Raw genomic sequence first — 18,543 nt, 5'->3', positions numbered from 1 at the left:
ACAGGTACTCTGTTTTTGTTAATGGCTGAACAATGGTTTATGAAAAGCTCTTATTAAGAAAGATAACAGTCATGTAGAAGAGATCTGGTGTTGGGGGGTTGTTCTCCAAATGTTATTATAATGTTAGAAGAATGACTAATATTACGGTGTGCATAAAATACTTTCATCTTCTCTGGTGCACAAGTTCTTTTAAGTCTACAGATTAACTAATATGCATGTGAGGAGGAGAAATACGTTGATGCAAGATGGAAAGTTAGCTGCTTTTCCACCCAACATTTTACTACACTACTTAGATAGAAGACATCTGATATGGCCACTAGACTAAGTAAGGGATGCCACTGACTTCAAACAGAAGCAGAGCAAGAATGAACCAATACAGACCAATACAGTGAAATAATAATAATAATAATAATAATAATAATAATAATAATAATAATAATTCTTTCAGTGAGAGTTGAGGCACTACCTGAAACAAGTTCTGAATCTTGAATGTTTTTTCCAAGTATATTTAAAGAAAAAAAAATGCTTTTCTTGATTTTTTTTAAAACTCTACCTGCATCTTAATTGTTTATTGTTTACTATGTTTTACCCTTATCATCTACTTGCAGTAGGCAAACACAAAAGTGAATAACACAACCCAAAAGGTCATCAACTATCTGGGGCTTTTATATTTAGCCAACCAAATGTTCTGTTAGTAGCACCTCTCTCTACTTAACATAACTGTATTATGGGGGACAAGAAGAAAAAAATTGTAGTACTACAAAGTTCCTGTCCTGTTCTGTGATCAGTCCAATTAAATCTCCTGAAAACCTCTGTCACTTTAGACATTTCTAAAAATAGGGATATCATTCTGACAAGGATGTCAATGCTAAATGACAAGGGTTATCTCTTGATTTCACTGAGCTGATCCCAGCTCACATACCCCAAACCTGGTAACTTCTAGGATGCCTGAAATGTTCCCCCACTCTAACTCCCCAAGCAAAATGTCCTTTTACTCTTTCCTTTAAAAAAAAAAAAAAAAAGCAAACAAAACAGACTTAAGACATATTCCTGAAGCAACCTGGATTGTCCCTGTTCTTTATCAGGACCTAGCAGCCCAGTAGAGTGAGTGTGATAAATTAGATATGGGGTGAAGGAAAACGATGAATGAGTGCAGACTCTGTCAAGGTTTTTCTGGTAGAGGATGTTAACAAAGTATTTGGAGTTTTGTGATAACTCTGTCAGATGGTCCATTACTGGGAAAAATCTTCCCACCCAACACCATACCAATGTAGCTGTGGAGTCAGAATTTAGAAGTAGTGGCACTTCCATAATGCAAAGTGAAGGTAGTTTTGTTCTCTGGTGCCCAAATAAAGGACTGAAACAAAAATTTCTCTGTTTCGACTCTCATAAATGCAGTCACTGTACCTAAGTGAGAGCAAGGTATATAGGGCTTGTACAGCAATTCAGGCTGTTTTGTAGGAGCACAAATTCAATGAGTTATCTTTCTGGCTGTACAAACAGACATTTCTTAAGCTATTTATGTATGAGGGAAATGAGATGAACAGCCACCTCAAAGGACTTAAAATATATTAATTACTTGCATTTTTTTAAATATAATTTAATTTTAGTATTAAGATAGGATTTTAATCCAGCTGCTCAGAGGAGATATCTCCCTAAGCTAAGTGAAAAAGGTGAGGGGAGACAACCCTGTTTCATGATTCAGATGTCAAATAATTTCTTCATTCTTTCAAATTTAGGCAAAAGATTAACATGATCTCTCATGGGTTGCTGAGGGCTCTCCATTAACTCCAGAGGCCAAAGCATTTTTGCTTTGACTGAATATGCTATTTCTGCTCTGCAGCATTAATTTTTCTACTCAAATGCAATGAAATTCCTTTAGCTAACCTTGAAATAAAACCGGATTGATTAATTCTGTCTTGAAATGAAATACACTTCTGTATTGAAATCAACACCCTGCTGTGTGAGGGGTGGCAGAGAAGGTGTGTTGAAAAAGGGCTTTATCTTAAAAATTTAATGTTGCTTCCCTTGTGTAAGGGAAAACAAAACAAAACAAAGCGAACAAACAAACAAAAAGTACTTGCCTGTGTAAGCATAGCTTTAGATGTCTTATGAACTCCAGTTTATACAACAACTATCTCTCTGAAAGTTGTTCTGGGAGTATCCTTGCAACTGTGAATTTATAATATTCCTTACCAAAGGCTTAAACCTGGGAAACAAATCAGAATAGTCTATACTTCAGCTGTTTAAAAGTAATTTTTAAAGCATAAGGGCTTGATGTCAGTGTACATTTTGTGTAGCTACTGTATCTTTTCCAGCTGCTAGAGCCTGATCAAAACTTCATCAGTGATCATTCTTTACATGACATTCTGAAAGAAAGTTCATCAAGGAAAGACTTTATATGTAAACACCACTATTCCAAATTTGAATAGGCGATATTCATCTAGAAACTCACTGGATATAAAAGAGAACAAAAGAACAGGACACATCATTTGAGTTTGTATTCAAAATGCAAGTGCTCTAATAGGAGAACAAAATCAAATAAAACTGGGGGAGTCTTTGGCAATTGCAGTTACACACACACACACAAAAGTAAAAATAAAAGATAAAGAAGTTTGCAGAATTAAGACTTGGGAACTAGTAAATGCTAGAATATGAGTATCTGTGGATTATATTCTGCTCCCAAACAAGTATGATTTTAATGAAGCAATTACAGACTATTTCTTTTCCCACAAGACACCTGCCTCCTCCAGAGCACAGGAGGGATGGTGTCTGTGGATGAATCAGGCTTGTGGAGTGAAGGAGACTGTTTGTGGATTTGCCTCCTCTCATTTGATCGAAGCCTTGCCAAGAAAATTCTGGCATATCTGTACTTTTTAAAAATTGCTCCACCAGATGGTTATTATTCAGCTTACGGGGGAGGCACTAGGGGAGTTGTTTAGGAAACCAGAACTTTTGTGTGTGCATGTCATCAAATTAATAAGGATTGTTTCTCTCAAAAAAGAACTTGGTCTGATCTGGTGCAATGTACGGGCCTCTGGTATACAAGACCGGAAATAGTAGTGTGATGCCAGTATAAGCTGCTTTCCAGGCTGGGCTTTCCTCTTGCTATGGTACCTTGCATTGGCTATATTCCTTCAGTAAGGTGGGATGCCCACAGAGATACCTGGTAAGGAGTGAGGATGTAGGACATAAAAACATAAAAACTACTGAGGGGTCACTTAGTGATCCACCTATCTGAGGGCCCCCTGAGGGTCTTGACTGGGAACTCCCGTGGGCAGAGCAATATATTCACAGTGCCTGCTGGTAGGCAGTGTCCATGGGGTCTATTGTGGTTGCTGGAGAGAGACGGAGACTCCTGGTGAGGTCAGTTCATACCAAGTTCACACCTTGACTACCCTGAACTGCCCTCCATGGAACCTACTTTCCCTACATTGACAGCAGAAGGGAGCAGGGGAAGAGAGGCTCACTAGATGTACCAAGGGCTATTCACACAGAACAGTTCTGACCTAGCATTTCTGCCAACCACTCATTGTGCTTCTAGACAAAAGAGGAAATGGAGATATTTCTAAAGTTGCTTTGACAATAGGAGAGCTCAAGCATATATCTGGAGTCAGACCAGAGGTCAAACCATTCCACCTGAGCCCAATGTGGAATAAGAAAGTGCAAGCGTGCTACACTTCACGTGGGGAAGATGGCCAGGAATTGGTGTCTCCGTGTTTAGATTTTCATAGCAAAGCTGTCTGATGATAAAGTCCCCAGTGTCAGGGTTTGTTCCTTCTATTTATTTATTCATGTATTTATTTATTTATTTTGAGTCCACACTAAGACTTTTATTTTAACATCCTCCTTTACTCAGAAATATTTTTTTTAAAAAATGAAGGAGGAGAGAAAGAAGGGGTGAAATATTTAAAAGTGTCTACTTAGCTGGGTTTGAAAAACCCGAACATCTGTGTGAACATGGGAGAATCTGTGGCTGTTTACTTGCTCTGAGTGCTGTTCAGATGTGTTTTCATCAGTCAATTTTCATTTATAACTTCAAATGTGGCATGTTCTGTAAGTAGTCTTTGATAAAGAAAATTTGCTTCTCTAAGACTGAAATAAAAATATTAATTAAAATATGAAATAATTTCAGTAAAAATGGTCAGTGAGATCTTGGGAATATCCAACAATTTTTTTAATGGCTTCTGGTGGGTGCTGAATCCTATCCCTTTACCCATGCAACAAGGCCATGCAATATTTCTGCATCTCTGCACACAAAAACTAGTGACCAAGGATTCATAAAAATACACTGCCATGTGCTTACATCTTTATTCAGTTACTCAGGTAGTCACATCAGTGCCTTGTTTTAGTTTAACTCAGTTAAAAGAAGCCAGTAGGTGTTGAAAGTCTTTGCAAGTTTGACAGATTTGTTTTCAGACAGGCTTTGTCTGTCTTGTTTAGATAAAATTTTTTGAATCGTACTGTGTCCTTCTCTGGGCCCGCTTCTCAACCACGGAAGCTAGGAGATTTATCTTGTCAGATTTATTTTTTAAAATAAGATTTATCTTATTTTTTGCAGGAGCTTGGGCAGAGCCTATTGTGTAGGACTTGGTGTCAGTAGGGTCTCCAGTAATACTAATGATCATTATTAAAGATAATTAATTTCTGTAGGCAAGGACTGACTATTCTTTAAAGAAGTTGCTCCCAGTTGTAAGCACCCACTCATCATTGTCCCGAATCTGCTGGCACTGATATTAAGAGAAGACCCCCCCTGGAGTCCAGATAGAAGATACAGGCCAATATTAAGTGCTTCTGAATATCCCAGTCTTACAATCCTTTTATTTGAATGGATGCATTCTCTTTGAAAATGGAAAACTGAACAGGAATTTTAAAGGCAAAATGTTAATGTCATTAAATATGTTGGACATTTACCCAACATCTTCCAGCCCAAAGAGTAGAAATACACTCAGCCTATATATGGAGTGCCTCGATATCGTGATGAACAGTGAATATATCATCAAATTGTTCTGTTTGTCAGCAAATGGGTAGGCAACTCTGGTACACATCAGTTGCTGGGTTGCTGAACAGTTGCTATGAATGAGCCTTAAGGCAAGAACATAAAGATAAAACACTGTTCTCAGATATTATCTCATGGAAAGTTTAATATCTGTGCAAAGAGGCTAGGATGTGACTTCTTGAACTCCTATCTGGAAAATCTCCAACCACTGCCTACCTACTTTTGCTGAATAAAGGCATAAATTCACCCTGCCAGGATGCATAGCCATGGACAGTAGAGGCTGGTAGGCATTCATCCCCAGATGTGGAATGGCATGAAGCTTCCTGTCTGAACAGCTGAAAAATACTGAAATTTTATATGTGTGGAAGTATGGAGAATTGCTATCATTGTGCTCTCATAACCTCTTATTCTACAGTAGAAGAGTACAGCAACAAACATGGTACAGATGGGCAAAATAGATATGAATGAAACTACACGTTAGGGGTATAACAACCGTAGTACTGATTGTATAAAAACATGGTACTTCCACACTTTATGCCACAGGCATTGCCCTACTTTCATTTTACAGTGCACTTCATAGGCTCCTGAACTCAAGTAGCACCTAGAAGAAAAAATAAAAGCTGACGAAGCAAGAGTTATCTGCCAGAGGAAAGGGAAAAAGGACTGCCAGTGGATAGCTGCAGGTGTCTGTCTGCAGCTGGAGGAGATGCAGGAGGCAAAGATCAGGAAAAGGGAGAGATTCACATAATAAGATCTGTAACAGTAGACGGTCAGTGGAAACTGACCTAAAATGTGGAAAAGAGCAGTAGACTGGTGAGGGAAAAATAGCTGCCACTTGGAGACTTCCAGAGTGACTTTTAAATATTGCTGAGACTACATTGCTCAGAAGCTAACTGAATTGTCTGGGCATAAAATTTCATTTAGCACACTGCATTAAAGTGCTGCAGCTGTCTGCAAGGGTGGCAAAGTTTTTTATGCAGTCTTGTGCATTACACCCATCACAGTGATATCTGGCAAGTTTGTGCGTAACGCGATCTGACATGTATCTCTCAGGTTATTCCTCCTTCCAGTGGGGCAATTGCGTGTGTATTATTAATGGATAAATTTTATATCCTGTTGGATTTTATTTTGTTTTTACTTTTCTTATTAGATCAGGAGCAAACTTAGAACTAGCTAGGAAGTAATATGTTTCCTCTACAAAAGTCTTAATTCAAAGCAATTTATTTTCACTTTGTTTTCACTGACAATTACATTTGAAATGCGAGGTTTTTACCATAAAACTGATTTTGATTAAAAATATTAGTGCAAGTTTTCACTTCTCTGAAATGATATTTTTTCATAGGAAAAGTAAGTTTTTGACACAATTCTTTAACCAAATTAAATAATAATGAGTTTCTCACTGTGATAGAGATCTACCATAGCACTTGTCACCCTGGAAGAGCTCAGACTTAGTAAACAGGCATGACTATGAAGCAGCTTGGGAAATATTTTAGCAGCATAAAATGCAGTGGATGAGGTTAAATTGTGAATATAATCTTTCAAGTGATGTAAAACAGGATATTTAAATATTGGCATATTACTTAAGTTGGAACCTTAACCTTGCCACAAGCTCGTATCTTGACTGAATGCGAATTCTAACTTTGCATTGTTTAACATACCAAAACCCTTTTTCTTTATCTGAGTGGTTGGCAAGTAGGAGTGAAGATGAACATTAATATAACTGTTTCCCTTATATTTACAGGTGTCCAAAATGTTGGCAATTTGTGCCTTTAAAAGTGTAGTGGAAGTGTATTGGTGTAAAATACCAATGAAATGCCCTTGAGAAAGACAGAATGATTGAAAAAAAAAAAAAAAAAAAAAAAAACCTGTTTACCTGTTTTAATCTGCATTGTAAATTCACGATAAAGCACTGATGGATTTATTTATTTATTTTTATAAATGAGAAAATCTGTCAAAAATTTTAGAGTTGTGAAGTTTTAAGAGGCCTGTTAATTCAGTGCTCAGCTTATCTGCAGCTTCTGTGTGCAGCTGCAGAGCACTATTGTGACAAATGTATTAAAATGAGGCACTGATTTAGTAAAAGGGACTCTGCAGGAACTGATGAAAGCAATCTCTTGAAAAAAAGAGGGAAATATGCTTCTCCAGAGCTCTTAAAAGGGACACTTTAACAATGCTCCAAGCAGATTGGAAACTCAAATGAAAACACACAAAGTCTGTATCTTGTAGCTATCCGTGACAAGGTAGTTATGAGATGCCATAACTCAGTATTCTTCTTATTCAGAATAGATTATCATATGTTCAACCTTAAGACCGAGTTTAGGTCTTGCTGATTTCACTGGAAGTTAAATCCACACCTAAACTAGAAGCACATCTGAGAAATACAAAAGACTTTGTGAGATGCAGCAGATATGTGTGGAAAAATTGCCTGAGGTGACTTGGAAATTAAACTGATATTCACTTTTTAAAGAAAAGGTACAGCACTGAAGAAGCTTCCAGGATGGATTTCAGGGGAACTTGGTGTGCTGACTCTAAGAGGAGCAGTAGGGAGTGTGGAGTGGATTAAATGGATTAATACAATGGATTAAAATCACAAACTAGATATTCTCAGGTACTTGCATTCAGAAGCTGTACCATTTTTTTTCAACCTCTGTTTGAATGCTGGTGTGAGTGGGATGAGTTGTTTCTGCTCCAGAGATGGATGTGGTGGCATGATGGCACATTACACCAGATGGACAGCGTGAAAGTCTGCTTGAACATATCAGGATCTGAGCATCAAAATCAATATACTAGAAAAGTTACCTTTTAAAAGAATATCTTCAGGCTGCCTTGATCATCTCCTTCTGAGGACACAATGGAAAGCTGCTGCCCAGACAGGCAGTCTGGTATCTTCTCTTCCTGAAGTTCAAAGGAAGGTAGAGTTGCCCTTGGCTTCCTGCCTTCAGATGCAAGCAGATCCTTCCTCCTCCCTCTGCAAGCCCCTATGCACAGCTTTCTTCCCATGAAGGCTGAAAGCTCGGTAAATTTTTCACCTAACTTTATGTAGTCACAAATGTTTTGTTGGTATAAATAACTCAACTCTTTTAAAATCCCATTAAACTCTTTTTTTTTTCTCAACTATTTCCTGTGATATTGAATTCTATGGGCTGATAATGTTCTACTTTAAGCAGCTTTCCCTTCTGTTCATTTCACATTTTCCGTGTGCCAATTTCATAAACTTTTCTCTTGTACTTGTGTTATGGGGCTGGGACTAGCTGTGGAGTAATACCAAATCTCTTTCACCTAAACCATACATTATCTTTGGTGCGCCTGCTTAAAGCCTTGCTTTCTAAACTGAATAGCCTTGGTCGTTTTAATCTCTGTCAATATTTAATCTCTCCTTCCCTCTGTTTTCCCCTGTCCACCTAAAGCTTTACTGTTTGTGTTACACTTTAGCTGCCACAAACTACTGCGTGTCACAATGTTAAGGGAAAGAGTGTATCACCAAATTACAAAATCCTAATCCTGCTCCAATATTTTCTTTAGTGATCCATGCCAATTTTAATTATTTTGCCCAATCATTTCCTTTTTTGGTTGTTGTTGATTTGTTTATATTTTCATCAACATGTCAGCATACTAATGACGAATACTAGATCCTATTCCTGAAATACTCTGGGTAATTTAGATCCCAACATTGTGTGAATAATACTTAGGATCTTTCTCCTACTTCATATCACTTTGCATATATCTAGTTTAAATTGTGGCTGCCACCTAACTGCACTGCTGTTAGGTTTGTTCTGTCCTCTTGGAGCTCAAATATCACCTAGCCAAGTTGCTATCATTTTGTTAACTCTAAATTAACAGTACTTTTCTACTCCCTAGAGACAGAGCAAAGCTAAAGACATAATGGGTTTAGTTTCAGAGCGTAGACAGTAGAGTGTTGGGGGATTGTTTGGCCTATAATTTGTCTCATGCAAAACACACAAAATATATGTAACCCTTACCTTACCACACAAGATATTTGTTGCCATCAGAGTATCTAGCCAAGAACATGTGTCAAGGATTTTTTATGATCCTTTATTTTTTTTTTTATTTTTTTATTTTTTTGCTAGTAGACCAGTGACAGGATAGTTCTTGGGGCTCCATTTGCAAGACAACTCAGGACCCACTTAGTTTAATTTTGGATTTGTGTTTTCCTTCACACTTGGTTATCAAAGCTTTTCATGACAATTCTTTGAAGCTGTAAAAAAATGTGTTTGGGTTAGAGGTCCAGAGAATGATGGCTAGTGAGATGTAAAACATGGTCTAGCAGTATATCCTGCTCTACCGCAGTAATTAGGTCAAGCTCAGATCTTTTAACTATGCATTTCTTTCAGACTTTGAATTCAATGCAGCTTGAATCTAATACATTGGCTGGTAGGCACATATGAATCAAAACTGAATGTAATGGCCAAAGAAGAAAAGTAGTGTAAAACTGTCTGTCTCAGTGTTTTTCACAGTGTCTGTTACCATAGTATCTAAACAATTATGGTGTATCAACACCTGCAGCTGCTGCTGGTTTTAAGAATACTTCTAGATTCTGTGATTAAAAAAAAAAAAAAAAAGGATTTTAGATCAACAAACATGCAAGACGTTCTTATTAACACCCACCCACAATTTTTTTTTCTAGTGTTCAGCAGATTTTTACACAAACCTGATAGGATATTGTAGCCAACAAAATGAGAAGCACCAAAAAATGTAGCAAGCTTTCATTCTGGCATCATTGCAGTCCTGCATGGACTGCATCAAACATATCCTCACCAGGTTGCTCAAAGTGCTGACTGCAAGTAACCTAATAAAATATAGCATTTGTTTTAATTGCTTGAGGCACTCATTAGTATCATATTCACTGTTAATGAAATAAAGTGCTGTGTTATATTAGCAGTTTGATCACTGATAATGAGATAAACTGGCAAAGTTTCTTAGTGGTTGGCAGTTTGATTGCCTTTCATTTTTCAGTACCACGTAAGATCTTTGTTGAACTGATAAGAATACCGGGATGGTAAACAATGATAGTTCATCAACCACGTTTTCTTTTCAGTTAACTGCAGGTGTATGAAAGTAATGCACTGCTTTTCTGTATGTTGTGTTTTAGCCTCAGCAGGCAGCTCAGTATCACACAGCCACTCACTCACTCTCCCCAGGCGGGATGGGGGAGAGAATAGGAAAAGTAAAACTGTGAGAAATTGTGGGTTGAGATAAAGACAGGTTAGTAAGTAAAGAAAAGGCTGTGCATGCAAGCAAAAGAAAATAAGTAATTCATTCACTACTTCTCATCAGCAGGCAGGTGTTCAGCCACTTCCAGGAAAGCAGGGCTCATCACATGTAATGGTTTCTTGGGAAGACAAATGCCATCACTGTGAACACCCCCCCCCCCCTTTCCTCCTTCTTTACACCAGTCTTTACTGCTGAGCATCGTGTCATATGGTATGGAATATCGCTTTGTTCAGTCTGGGTCACTTGTCCTGGCTGTGTTCGCTCCCAGCTTCTGGTGACCCTCAGCCTTCACACTGGCAGGGCAGCACAAGAGGCAGATAACTCCACAGCTCTGTGTAAGCACTGCTTTGAAACAGCTAGAAACAATGGTGTGTTACCACCACTATTTTAATTAAAAATCAAAACCACAACATCATATGAGACTCTATGAAGAAAATTAACTCTGTCCCAGACAAAACCATGACACTATGAAACATCAGATGCTGTATTGAACTTCTATGGTGAGGTTTTGGTGGCAGGGGGCTGCAGGGGTGACCTGTGTGAGGAGTCCAGAATCTGCCCCAGGTTAGATAAGTGCCAGTTCCAAATGGCTCCAGAAGGATCTGCCACTGCCCAAAGATGAGCTAATGAGCAAAGATCGTTACACCTCTGTGACAGCATATTTAAGAAAGAAAAATCTGCTGTGCAACAGCAGCTGGGAGAGGGGAGTAAGGAACTGAGAGAGAAACATCCCTGCAGACCCCAAAGTCAGTGAAGAATAAAGGGGAAGAGAGACTTGGGACCCATGGAGAACCATGGTGGAGCTGCGTCCCACAGGATCCCATGCTGAAACACGGGAAGAGAGTGAAGAAGAAGGAGTGGCTGATGACAAAGTGTTCTGAACTTACAGCAACCCCTATTCCCCATTCCCCTGTGCCACTTGGGTGGAGGAGGTAGAAGAGGGTGGAGGGGGGAGGATGTTTTTAGTTTCTTTTTAATTTCTCACTGATCTAGTCTGTCAGCAATAGGCAATAAATTATATTAATCTCCATACACTGAGTCTGTTTTACCCATGATGGTAATTGTTGAATGATCTCCCTGTCCTTATCTCAACCCAGGAGCCCTTTTTCATCGTATTTTCTCCCCCTGTTCTGCTGTGGAGGGAGAGTGAGGGAGTGGTGTAGTGGAGTTTAGGGTCATCATTAAGAAACCACCACAGATGTGGAACAGGACAATATAATTTTTTCTGCTTTGGAAATTATTGGTAATTTGTAAACATACAGATGAGATTGATAGAGGTTGCTTTGACATTGTACCTTCAGAGCATCTCAAATTTTTAAAGGAATTGTGATAGTTGATTATAAACTCATGAAAAGAGACAGTGATCTGCAGAGACGGATTAAGTTCTTGAGGTTTTCAGTTCCTATATGACTGCCTTCACTCTCATCTCAGCTTCTATTGAAAGAACACAGTCATTTTTTTTTTGTCTTTTTCAGAAGAAAAATCTTTACAAATGTAGTTTAACATATTAGATACTGTCTGAATCTACAGAGGGCCAGAAATGATGGCCAAAAAGGGCCACTGGACAATGTTTCAGTGAGTCAAACTGTACAGACAAGACAGTAGGGCAGAGCTAGAGAACAGCGTATGCTGTAGCATTTTGTAAGCATCAGACTTCCACCAAAGATACAACTTCCTTTCTCCAGCCATTCTGCCTGGCCTTGGGGACCTGGGATTCCTGAAGGCCAGTCTTGCTGGTGAAGACTGAGGCAAAGAAGGCATTCAGTACCTTAGCCTTTCATTGTCCTGGGTATCCAGGTTTCCTGTTTCCTTCAGGAGAGGGACCACATTTTCCCTAATCTTCCTTTTGTCATTGAGGTACTTATAGAAGTCTTTCTTGTTGCCCTTAATGTTCTTGGCCAGATTCATTTCCATCTGGGCTTTAGCTTTCCTAACTTTTTCCCTGGCTGCTCAGACAATTTCCCTGCATTCCTCCCAGGTTACCTGTCCTTGCTTACACATCCCATAATGTAATGTACTTCAGCAAGTATAACAAATATATACAAAGAAAATACATGAGTGAAGGCAAACAACCACTAAACACCAGAATGAGTGAAGAACTGAAGAAAAATAAACATACTCAAAGATCTGATAGAGAATATTTCTCACAAAACAATGATTTCATGTTTGCCTTTTCAGTTCTTATCCTCAAGGGAAACCTGTAAAACTGAAACCTTCAAAATAAGTCCCTGGGAACTAAAATTCATAATGCTATTGGATGCCAGAAATCACAGATTGGCTAGAGATATACTAGTTTTATGGTAAATTATGCCTTCTTTTGCACACACCCAGTAACTCCTGCAAGTTCAATTGATGATAAATTTCCCATCTCTTTCACACAGGAGATAGCTATCTTATCATCTCTTCTGTTGCAGGTGTCATTCCTCTGTTCCAGAGGTACCTGCTGCCTTTCCTCTCAAATGATCTACCTGATTAGCAAACTCAAAGTGATAGTTCTCAGCTTGTATTTAACTCCAAAGATCTCTGCTTCTCTTTCAAGCCTGAAGAAGGACTTACGTGCTTGAAAGCTTGTCTGTTTTGCTTCTATCAATACTTAAAACAAAAACCAACCAAACAACTAAACCAAGCCAAACCAACAACAAAAAACAAACAAACAAACAAACAAACAAAATTCCCTATCCTTCAAAACTTGCCTAGTTTAGGAAGCACGCCTACATTTTTAGACAGAGTCAATTATGTAAGTTAAATGTCATAGTAAAAGACTGGGTATTTTTATTCTGCTTGGATACACACTGAAAAATGAAATAAAATCTGTTTTATCCTTTGAGGTAATGACATCCAATATCATATCTTACTACAGGAGTTAAAACAGTGCAAAGATAAATAGAAAGCTGATGTTTATAGAAATACTGTTCTGCAAAAGGCTAAAGGAGATAAAATTCTCTGATAATTGCCTCCTGCTGTCTTACACATATTTAATAAGCCATGTTGGGCCATATTTGAATGACGTAAATTACCATACGCAAATCTTTTAACTGCTCAGATGTGTGCAAAAAGCATTGTGTAAACATCACACAACGATAATCAGTCCAACCACTCATATCTCTTAAAAACATTAACAGTTTTCATTCATCAGGAAATACATTTCTTCCCCTTTTAAATCTCTCTGAACACGAAAACAGTTTGTTAAATTGGACAAAGCCTATGCTTTTAAATAGAATGAATACATCTAAATATATATTTTGTTTTGTTTTGTTTTGTTTTTCCCTAGTGATTGTACTTATTTATTTGGTTTTGATCCAATTTACTCTTTTTTTTTTTTCCTTTTTTTTTTTTTTTTCCTGATTGCTTAAAACTCCATTATGGTTGGCTTGATTCTGTTCTAATCATTTGGGTAGCCTGTACTTTGATTCTCAGTGAATTCAGACAGATACATGCACAACAATTGTCTGAAGCACTTGTGGATACATAGTTAAGTCTATCTACCAGTTACTATCTAAATGGGGGATATTGATGTTGGCTTTGGTAGCAGCGCTCTGTCTGGGCCTCAAGGTTCAGGGCCTGGCAAGGAGGTAAGTACCAAGCCTCTGGGGAGCAGGGAAAGCACGAATATGGAGCTTTTGTAGTGGCAAGGTCCTGTCTTGTGCATTTGTAAAAATGCACAGGGAAGTTCAGAATGGAAAGAAAGCACTGTCTGCAGAGGGTGGCAGATGCCATCTGTGCCATCTTTAGCTACATTCCCTGCACTGTTCGGCCCTGCCAGAGACTTTTCCAAAGAAGGCAAGTGCTCTTCCTGCCCACTTCTCCCTCTGCAGAAATATTTGTTTGAAAGATTTATTGGTACTTACAGAACAGGCCAGCATATAATGCTGTCTAAAGTCATCTATTTTCTACATTTCAAAACACAGTAGGATAAACTTAGGGGGGAGTGAATATAACACTGAACCCCAGCAGTTGCAGCTTAAATCACTTGTACACACCATGGTCAATTCTTTCTTAATGTAGCTGCACTTACTGTGGGGGAATTAGGTTAAATTTGCAACAGAGTATGCCGCCTTACATTTACAGGTCTCGCAGCCTTGGGCATAGGAGAATTGGAATTTAAATACTTTTATAAAAACAACCTAAATATAAGTGCTTGCCCATTTTCTCCTTCCCACCTCCTGCACAAACTGCTTTTCTGAGAGAAAAAAATAGCACTGATTCAAACAGAAATAAGTTGTGTTAGTTGGCACATCCAAATCCACAACATCAAAAAAGATGAGCAACATAGAAATCCTCCTGCCCTTAAATATGGTGAAACTTCAAACATCCCTGAACTCTGCACTGCACCAGCTGATGGTTGGGATGAATCAGAGTAACCATATGGCAGGGAAAGAGCTGCAGTTATGAAGCAGGAGGCTTAATTTGCTAAGCTTAAGAAGGGATGTCAAATAGCCACTAAAATAAATAAGGGGTAAATAAATAAATAATGAAAACTGCCTGAATTCAAGTGAGAAAGAATGTTTTGGGATGAATACACACCCAGGAATATAATACAAACACACCCAGTGCTTTTCTAGTGCTGTGCTCTTCTGCTCCTTTGAGCAGCCGGTCGAACACATTGGGTATATAAATATCCTGCTCTGTGAAGCATTCTGTATCTTGTGCTTGTCATTACAGCAAAAAGAACATGTGCTGGTTTGTTGTGGTAGGGTCAGCTTGCATGCAGTGGTAAATCAAATGGGTTTTGTGTCCCATTTGGGATTTTTGCACATAGGGATGTATCAACAATCTTATTTCATGAAGACACTAGAGTGCATTATTACCATGACTCTTAATTTACATACAACCTTTGTTGTTTTAAGATGACAGTGTCCTTTTCAGGGTACTGCTGCAGCAATATCTGGGCTGCTCTCTGGCCAGCTAGCTAGTAAAAACACCAGGGAAAGCCTTTGACTTTTTTTTTTTTTTTTTTTTTTGGCAAAGAAGACACAGCTTGTAAGAGTAAGCAGGAAGAAGAAACTGATATAGCTCTTTATATGGTCTAAAGCTGCTTGATTTGAGTCCCATCTATTCAGCATCCATTTAAAGAAATAGTACTGGAGTTTTCTATAAACTTGTGAGGAACTATAGTCCTCCCCATTAACTATGTCACTTCACAGAAAGAGTCTAGATGTACCTCTTCTTTGCATTTCCACCAAGTCTTTTTGATACACCTTGTATACAACACTGAATCACATCTAAGTAGCTGAAAGGGATGGTACAGATTCTTCCTATTTCCACTACCAGGGAACATGCTTCCTGAGCCTGCAGAGTATCTCTAAAAGCCCTCTTCTCCCTTATAGTCACACACAAACCACATCAAGGAACAACAAAGCTCCCATTTTCTTCCTGAAGTTAAAGGTATATTGTTCTGCAAGCGCTCAAAAATATTGTCACACATCCAAAACTTTGTCATCTCAGACTATGACTTCTTTTCACATACCATAAGCAAATTTATAGTGTTTTTCAAAGCTGGTGCATGTGCCAATAATTCTCTATTAGCAGAAATATACTCAAAAGAACTCAAGATTTTGGAAACATTTTAATTGCCAAAATGTCCCCTGTTGAATGCAGGGCCATAGATACTACGGATCTTTAAGCTGCAGGAAACAATATTTTGGACTGTATTTCATAGAATCATAGAATCATTCAGGTTGGAAAAGACCTCTAAATCATCTAGTCCAACCTTAAACTAGTACTGACAAGTCCACCACTAAGCAATTTAACTAAGTTCAACATCTACATGATTCTTGAAGACCTCCAGGGATGTTGACTCAACAATTCCCTGGGCAGCCAATTCCAACATTGCGCAACCCTTTCAGTGAAGAAATTTCTCCTAATATCCAACCTAAACCTCCCCTGGTGTGACTTGAGGACATTTCCCCTTGTCTTATCACTTGGTGCCTGGGAGAGAGACTGAACCCCCCACCCTGCTACAACCTCCTTTAAGGTAGTTGGAGAGGTTTATAAAGTCTACCCTGAGCCTCCTTTTTTCGAGGCTAAATAACCCCATTTCCCTCAACTGCTCCTCATAACACTTATTCTCTAGACTCTTCACCAGCTTCATAGCCCTTCTCTGGACACACGCCAGGGTCTCGATGTCCTTCTTGTAGTGAGCGGCCCAAAACTGAACACATTATTTGAGGTGCAGCCTCACCAGAGCCAAGTACAGGGGGACAATCACCTCCCTGGTCCTGCTGGCCACACTATTTCTGACACAAGCCAAGATGCTGTTGGCCTTCTTAGCCACCTGAGCACACTTCTTGCTCATATTCAGCCAGCTATCAACAAATACCCCCAGGTCCTTTTCCATCAGGAAGCTTTCCAGCCACTCTTCCCCCAGCCTGTAGTGCTGCTTGGGGTTGTTGTGACCCACTTGGCCTTGTTGAACCTCATACAGTTGGCCTCGGCCTATCAATCCAGCATATCCAGATCCCTCTGCAGGGCCTTCCTTCCCTTAAGCAGATCAACACTCCTACCCAACTTGGTGTCATCTGCAAACTTACTGAGGGTGCACTCGATCCCCTTGTCCAGATCTTTGATAAAATACATTGAAGAGAACTGGTCCCCAGTACTGATCCCTGGGGGACACCACTTGTGACCAACCTTCAACTGAATTTAGTTCCATTCACTACAAGTCTTTGGGCGCAGCTGCCCAGCCACTTTTTTACGTAACAAAGAGTGTACCTGTCCAAGCCATGAGCAGCCAGCTTCTTCAGGAGAATGCTGTGGGAAATGGTGTCAAAAGCCTTACTGAAGTCTAGGTACACAATATCCACAGCCTTTTCCTCATCCACTGAGCATGTCATCTTGTCTAGAAGGAGATCAGGTTTGTCAAGCAGGATCCGCCTTTGATAAATCCATGCTGAGTGGGTCTGATCACCCAATTGTCCTGTAAGTGCTGCGTGATGACACTAAAGATGATCTGCTCCATTTGGAATCCTGTGACTCAAAGCCTCATCTATTCATTCCTGCACAGCAATGTGTGTGACATTTGCTACCAGAAAGGGGTCCAACTAATTTGACATCAGGTGTCTCCCTCATCCTGCTCTGAAAACAGAAACAAACAAACAAACAAACAAACAAAAGAAAAACCACCCTCTCATTTACTTTTCATTTTAGTATGATTCAATATCAACTAAATTTTCTCATTCAAGATCTAATGTACTGCTGGTCAATTACAGTCAAAACCAAGTGGCTATGCAGGAGAGCTGCACTGGGAGTGTTTTGCTTTGGCATCCAGCAGTACTTTTTCATTTATTGTAGCAGGACTGTTTGACAGTTACCACACTAAGTAAGATCACATACAGCATCTTGACAAGAACCCAGAAAGCAAATTCTATGGTGTTTAATTAAGTAACCCTCCCACCCACACCACACTTTCTAAGGAAAAAATCATCCAGGAGATTTAAAAAAAAATTTTTTTGGATCAATTTATCTTTAAGCTCTAAATTGAAGCTAAATGGTTAATTAATCATTGATTACAAATCTTCTGTAGTACATTGAGTTTGTCGTGTTTAACTTTAGGAGGGAAAAAGTATCTGAAAGTCAAGTGAGAAGAAAATACCAGTAACATTTCTATGAGCCAACAGGGGATTTACAAAACATTCTTTTGTTCTATATGCCAGTATCCAGCCATAATTAACATGTTCTGAAAATAATAATACAATCTCTTAATTATTTATATTTGCGTACTTGATTATTCGTTAGAATGTGTTGGTTGTAACTTTAAAGATGAAACTCAAAAATTTACTGCTACCAAACCTATTCAGGTAATGGATCAATGGATCAAAAAATGGATCAATGTATGCACAAACATCCTTTCCTGCATGCAGAGGACAGTATGGAAAACAAAAAGAGAGCAGTCGAAGATGTAATAGACTGAATTTATAAAATAATACATGTACATTAGTTGTATTTGTTAAGGCTCTGAGCCTGCAATCATTTATGCCAAGGGACTATTTGGAGTACATAAAGTCTTTTAGTATCTCAGCCTATGCTATTGAACTCAATATTTTGTGTTGAACTCAAATATTTTGGTGCCTGTTGCAGAAATGAAAAAATGTAGCAGTGTATATATAGGTGACAAACTATTTTATTTTATTTCATTTGATTTTATTTTATTTACGTATTTTATTTTATTTTATTTATTTTATTTTATTGTATATTTTTATTTTATCGTATATTATTTTTCTGAAAAAGGTGTATCTTCAAGACGTGTATCTTCAAGTATCATCATATACTTTTTACATGTAGGTTAGGTCCTTGGCTGGCATAAAGCAATACAG

Source organism: Cygnus olor, chromosome 4, assembly GCF_009769625.2.
Source record: "Cygnus olor isolate bCygOlo1 chromosome 4, bCygOlo1.pri.v2, whole genome shotgun sequence".
NCBI classification, from domain to species: domain Eukaryota; kingdom Metazoa; phylum Chordata; class Aves; order Anseriformes; family Anatidae; genus Cygnus; species Cygnus olor.
Note: the sequence above shows the minus strand (reverse complement) of the source record.